General features: G+C 44.0%; 1 pseudogene; it reads left to right on the top strand.

The window, feature by feature from the left end:
- The first annotated feature begins 507 nt into the window (after positions 1–507).
- LOC103196159 overlaps positions 508–6,296 on the top strand; it is a 44,356-nt pseudogene continuing 38,567 nt past the window's right edge.

Raw genomic sequence — 6,296 nt, 5'->3', positions numbered from 1 at the left:
GTCATTGCCCAAATACTGCTTAAGATTTTTTTATTCTTTTGTAGAATTGTAGCAAATTACCTCAGGACTGATTTTGTTTTCAAAACTTTATTTTCAATGTTCCTGTCATTTGTTTAGAAGTTGTACTTTTTATTGTTTGTAGGTCTATCAAAAAAAAAAAAAAAGTGTTTCTTTCCTATTCCCTCAGGAATTTGGTTGATCTATTCTTGAATTAGAAATTCCAACTGTCCTTAGATTGAGACATACAGAAGATTTGCCTATTAGTCTGGCAGCTCTTAATTCAAGATTTTGTTTTCCTTTCCTCTCTCTCTCCCTCCATCTCTTCCTCCCTTCCTTCTTTCCTCCTCATTTATTGAGTGTTTTTATTGAGTACTTTGGTGGAAAGCATCAGAGTAAGTGACATGAATACAAAAGTGAGTAAGACATGGTCTTTATCTTCAAGGAAGTCAGTCTCACGGAGGAGCTGGGCCTGGCTTTCATAAACAACAATGATGAAGGCAGAACACGATGTGCCAGCAGAAGGGACAAGGTGGCCAGGGGTACACAGGAACAGCTAAACCCGGAATGGGCCTCAGGGAAAGAGGTTGTGATGACATGAGACTGAGCTGGGCCTGGAATTATAATCGGTAGAGAAGGAGGTTGGAAGGTGGAGAGTGAGAGGCAAAGGAGAGAGGAGGAGGAGGAGGAGGGTAGGGATTTGAGGCAGTGGGAACAACATGAATACGTGGTAGAGATTGGTAGGTGTGGAAAGGTAAGCAGAGGTCTGGTTAGGAAGAGATTTGGAAGTTGTGCTATTGTATTTGTAGTCATAGGTCAATGAGGAGCTGTAAGTGGTGTCAAGCAAGCAAATAACAGGATTTGGTTTATGTTTTAGAACCTAAAGAATGGATTTGTCTTAGCTCTTTAGTGCTGCTGTAATAGAAATACCACAATTGGATGGCTTTAACAAACAAGAATTTATTCTCTTACAGTTTGTTGTTGTTATGTTGTTGTTATGTGCCGTCGAGTCGGCCCCGACTCATAGCGACCCCTCCTTGGGTTTCCGAGGCAGTATCACTACGGAAGTAGGATTGCCCAACCTTCCTTCCGAGGAGTGGCTGGTGGGTTTGAACCGCCAGCCGTCTGGTTAGCAGGCAAGTGTCTTAGCCACTATGCTACCAGAGCTCCCACAGTTTAGCTACCTAAGCTCTTACAGTTTAGGAGGCTGGAAGTCCCAAGTTCAGAGTGCTGGCTCTAGGGGAAGACTAGACTAGAAGTCCAAGTTCAGAGTGCCAGCTCCAGGAGCTGGGTGGAGTCCCCTTGATCTTGGGCTTCAGCTCTGCTTCTTGTTCCAGGCCCAGTGGAGCAAGCTGGAGGCATCTCTTAACTCATGCAGCTGCTGGTCATTGAAGCTGACGAACCCAAGATTGTCAGGTAAAATGGCACAATCCCAGGATCAGCAGGCAACATGGCAGACCACTGGTTCAAGTCCAGGAACTGGAGATGAATACTGAACCAAATGCAGGATCCTTTCTGTCTTTCAACTGATTAACTGCCCACAGGAGATTCCACCATGGAGGTGATTACACAGCATCCAATCTCATCACGGGGAATAACTGTATATAGGTGGCAAGCCACACAAAATCATGGCCCAACCAAGTTGACACACAACTTTGACTGCAACAGGATTGGAAGGGTATAAACTCCAGTATCATCTTTGGAGGGATGTTAAACCCTTGGTTTCACCTTTGGAGCCTACAACTGATTGGGCGTCTTGGGTTTGCCTTTTAATTCCCTTCCTTGGGGATACCTGTTTCTGGGTGATGTAATGATTTGGCAGTTATGTAATGATATAGTTATTGCTCATGATATGATCTGATGTGATCAGCTAATCAGTTGTAAGGGGTTTAGGGTGGGATGCAACACCCTTAATCAGGTCACAGCCCTGATCCAATGTAAGGGGAGTTTCCTTGGGGTATGCCCTGCATCACTTTTTATTTTTCAAGAGATAAAAGGAGAGAGGACCCGAGCAGTACCACCAAGAAAGAAGAGGCGGGCATGGACTGTGTCCTTTGGACTCAGGGTCTCTGCCCTGAGAACCTTCTAGGCTCAGGGGAAGATTAATGCCAAGACAGATCTCCAAGAAATGCTGAGCTCATAGTTGTTGAAAAGAGACAAGGACCTTTCCCCAGAGCTGACAGAGAGAGGAAGCCTTCCCCTAGAACTTGTTGTTGTTGTTGTTATGTGCCGTCAAGTCAAACCTGACTCATAGCGACCCCTCCTTGGGTTTCTGAGGCAGTATCACTACGGAAGTAGGATTGCCCAACCTTCCTTCCGAGGAGTGACTGGTGGATTTGAACTGCCAGCCATCTGGTTAGCAGGCAAGTGTCTTAGCCACTATGCTACCAGAGCTCCCCCCCTAGAACTGGTGCCCTGAATTCAGACTTATTCAGATTTATTTAGAGATTAAATTTCTGTATGTTAAATCCATTCATTTGTGATATTTCTTTGGTATTTCTAATATAGTAGCCCTAGATAACTAAGGGGAGCTCTGGTGGCATAGTGCCTAAGGTATTTGACTGCTAACCAGAAGGCTAGTGGTTCAAACTCATCAGCCACTCCTCGGAAGGGAGATTGGGCAATCTATTTCTGTAGAGATGTTGTTATTGTTATGTGCTGTCGAGTCAGATCCGACTCATAGCAACCCCTCCTTGGGTTTCCGAGACAGTTTCACTATGGAAGTGGTTTGCCCAACCTTCCTTCCAAGGAGTGGCTGGTAAGTTTGAACCGCCACTCTTCTGGTTAGCAGTCAAGTGCCTTAGGCACAACGCTACCAGAGCTCACCTTGGAAACCCAAGGAGAGGTTGCTATGAGTCAGAATTGACTCAATGGCAGTGAGGTTTTTTTTCTTTTTTTTAGTTTAGATAATTAACCCACCCACTGATAAGAGATATGTGTGTATGTGTGTATGTGTGTGTGGGCCTCCTGCCTTTGGAAGTGTCTGTGATGCTTAGAGTTGTTGCAGCCGTCTTGAGAACTTGAAGACCAACAGAAAACCAGTTGTGAATGGTGGAACAGAAATAGTCAGGATCTTCGTTGATATTGTTGAGATGCCGAACCACCTCTGGACTTCCCACTCTGTACTTTATGGCTTAGGCTTTTGTTAATGGAGATTTCTCTTATGTGCAGCCTAATGCATCCTCACATTCACTTTGCTGTACTTTTTCCTTGATTTTCACACTATCCAAAGGAATATTGGGAGACAATTTTCCACATCTTTTCTGCTTTTGAAGGAGCTCTGGTGTAGTGGATAAGGCATTTGGCTGCTACACAGAAAGTCAGCAGTTCAAACCCATGAACTGCTCCACGGAAGGAAGATGGGGTGATCTACTTCTCTAAAGGTTTACAGGCTTGGAAACACAGTGGGGGGCTCCATGAGTCAGGTTCGACTTGATGGCAGTGTGTTTGGTTTTGCTTCTGCTTTTGTACATCTTGTGAGCAGATGCTCCGAAAGCTTTTGTTCTGGACTCTCTTTTCAAGAGTGATTGTATAGCAACAGCTTTGGAAGTTAGAGATAATGGCTTTTTCTGAAGCAGAGGGAAGATTTCTTTGGGACAAAAGTCAGGCATTCTTGCTTATTGCCCTTATAAAGAACTGGGGTTTCCTACCCCAAGATCTGAAGATCTACTCAAGATCTGAAGAATATTTTGGAGGTGGAACCAACAGAACTTGATGATGGGTTGCATACGTGGGGGAAGGAATAAGGAGAAATCAAGCTTCATGCTCAGTGTTTTTGTTTGAGAGTATAATCTTTAATTAAGGTGGACAAATGGGGTGGAGGGCAAGAGGAAGGTTAAGCAATAAGATGTTAGGTGGAATGTGTGTTACTGATGAGGGGAGGGAGGAAGGAGAACAGGAATGCCAGCACTAGCTTTGTCTGTTTACCAGAGCAGATTCTGTTTCTTTTGAGAAGTTTCAAAACCCTCTTGCCTCTTCTTCATCTCCAGGAGACCTGTGCCTTTGGCCCTTGGTCCTTTGTTACAGCCCAGCACCTGTCAGAGGCTGGCATTGGGGCATTGATGAGAGAGCCTGGTCTTTTATCAGCCACATGGGCTGTGTGCCAACTACGTGCTCAGTGCTGGGAAACAGTGCAAACAAGGCACGATTCCTGCCCTGAAGGAGAGACAAGTCTAATGGGATGAATAAATTAGTGTAATAGAATTCCAAAACCAAAAACTAAACCCACTGCTGTCAAGTCCATTTTGACCCATGGGGACCCTGTTTTTTAGAGTAGAACTGCCCCATAGGGTTTTCTTGGCTGTAATCTTTGCAGAAGTAGAGTGCTAGGCCTTCCCATGCAAAAGGAAAATTAAGCTAAAAACTAGTAAATGGGAGGGAAAGGAGACTATAGTGGGCAGAATTCTCAAGATTCCCATTCCCTAGATATTAGTAGGAAGAGACTTTGCAAGTGGAGTTAAGGTTTCCAATCAGCAGACTTCAAAATAGGGAGATTATCCTGGACTAGCTGAATCGGCCCAATCTAATCATAAACAAACCAAATCAGTGGCTGTCTAGTTGCCTCTGACTCAGGGAGCCCCCATGTGTGTCAGAGCAATCCTGTGCTCCACAGGGTTTCAATGGCCGATTCTTCAGAAGTAGATCACCAGGCCTTTCTTCTGAGGTACCTCTGGGTGGATTCAAACTTTCAATCTTTGGATTAGCAGCTGAGCACATTAGCCATTGGCACCACCCAGGAACTCCTAATGGAAACATGAAAACAAACACCCAGTGCACTGCCATTGAGTTGATTCCAACTCATAGCAACACTATAGGACAGACTAGAACTGCCACATAAGGTTTCCAAGGCTGCAAATCATTATGGAAACAGACTACCTCATCTTTCTCCCACAGAGCAACTGGTGGGTTTGAACCATTGACCACTGACACTTTGGTTAGCTGCTGAATGCATTAACCACTGTACCACCAGAGCTTGTTGAAAACAAACAAAAAACAGTTGTTGTTGACTCGATATCAACTAATGGCAGCTCCATGTGTGTCAGAGTAGAGTGATTCCATAGGGTTTTCAATGACCGTGACCTTCTGGAAGTAGATCACTAAGCCTTTCTTCCATATGTAAACATAAATCCCCAAACTCCACTGCCACCGAGTGGACACTACAGGGCAGAGTAGAACTGCTTCAGAGGGTTTCCAAGGTTGTACATTTTTATGGAAGCACACTCCCACATCTTTCTCCTGCAGACTATCTTATGGGTTCAAACTGCCAACATTTTGGTTAGCAAACTGAATGCTTTAACCACTGTGCCACAAGAGCTTCTCAGATGTAAACATAGTAGGAAGTTTTAAAAGCAGTGGAGTCAATCAGAGAGATGAGACCTGAAGGAGAGTTTAGGGAGATTCCAAAAGTGTGAAGTTTTGACTTGCTGTTGCTGGTTTTGAAGATGCAGGAAGGGAGCCATATGCCAAGGAATGTGGGTGGAAATTGGGAACGACCCCAGCCAACAGCCAACAAGGAAATGGGGACCTTAGTCTTGTAGCCACATGGAAGAAAATTTGGTCAACAACCTGAAAGAGCCTAGAAGCAGGTTCATCTCCTGAGAGCCTCTAAATGAGAATGTAGCCCTGCTGACACCTTGATTTCAGTCTTGTGAGACTCTAGGCCAACTCTAAGCCACCTGTGCCCAAAATGCTGGTCTACAGAAACAAATTTATGTGGTTTAATCAGCTAAGCTTATGGTATTTATTGTGTGTGTGTGTGTGTGTGTGTGTGGCAATAGTAGAAAACTAATACAGAGAGAAAAAAATGAAAAGAAAAAAAAAGAGAAAACAATCTAATGCCAGCTGCCGGGCTATCACATGATGAGTTTACACGTGGCTAAGGAAACTGGCAGCGTGACTCCTTTAATAAACAACAAGAACCACCATTCATATGGCTTGAACTGAAAACTTTTGTGTTTGGCTTCAGCTTCAAGGTAGTGCTTTTTCTTTTTTGTGAGTGTGGTTAAGTTTAATTCCCTTTTGAGTTATGAGAGTATGAGAATGGGGGGAATATATTTTTCTCATTAAAAAAGTCAAATAGTCCACGTATAGAGTTGGAAGACAATGTTTCTACAAGTGTATTGATTGGTATGTTCTGTAAGATTTCCAGGTATATAGTAGAGCTGACAAGGGACAAGATTGTAATCATTCTCGGCCACAGCCAGCTACCCAGAAAGAGCAAGTAGTTGGACCTGTGGACTGGGGACCATAGTTACAGGAGACATCAAGCTCAATTGGCATAACATACTACACAAAAACAT

Source organism: Orycteropus afer, unplaced genomic scaffold (assembly GCF_000298275.1).
Source record: "Orycteropus afer afer isolate SDZICR_OR568_19922 unplaced genomic scaffold, OryAfe1.0 scaffold00005, whole genome shotgun sequence".
Taxonomy (NCBI): domain Eukaryota; kingdom Metazoa; phylum Chordata; class Mammalia; order Tubulidentata; family Orycteropodidae; genus Orycteropus; species Orycteropus afer.
This window is presented reverse-complemented; position numbering and strand designations above follow the sequence as displayed.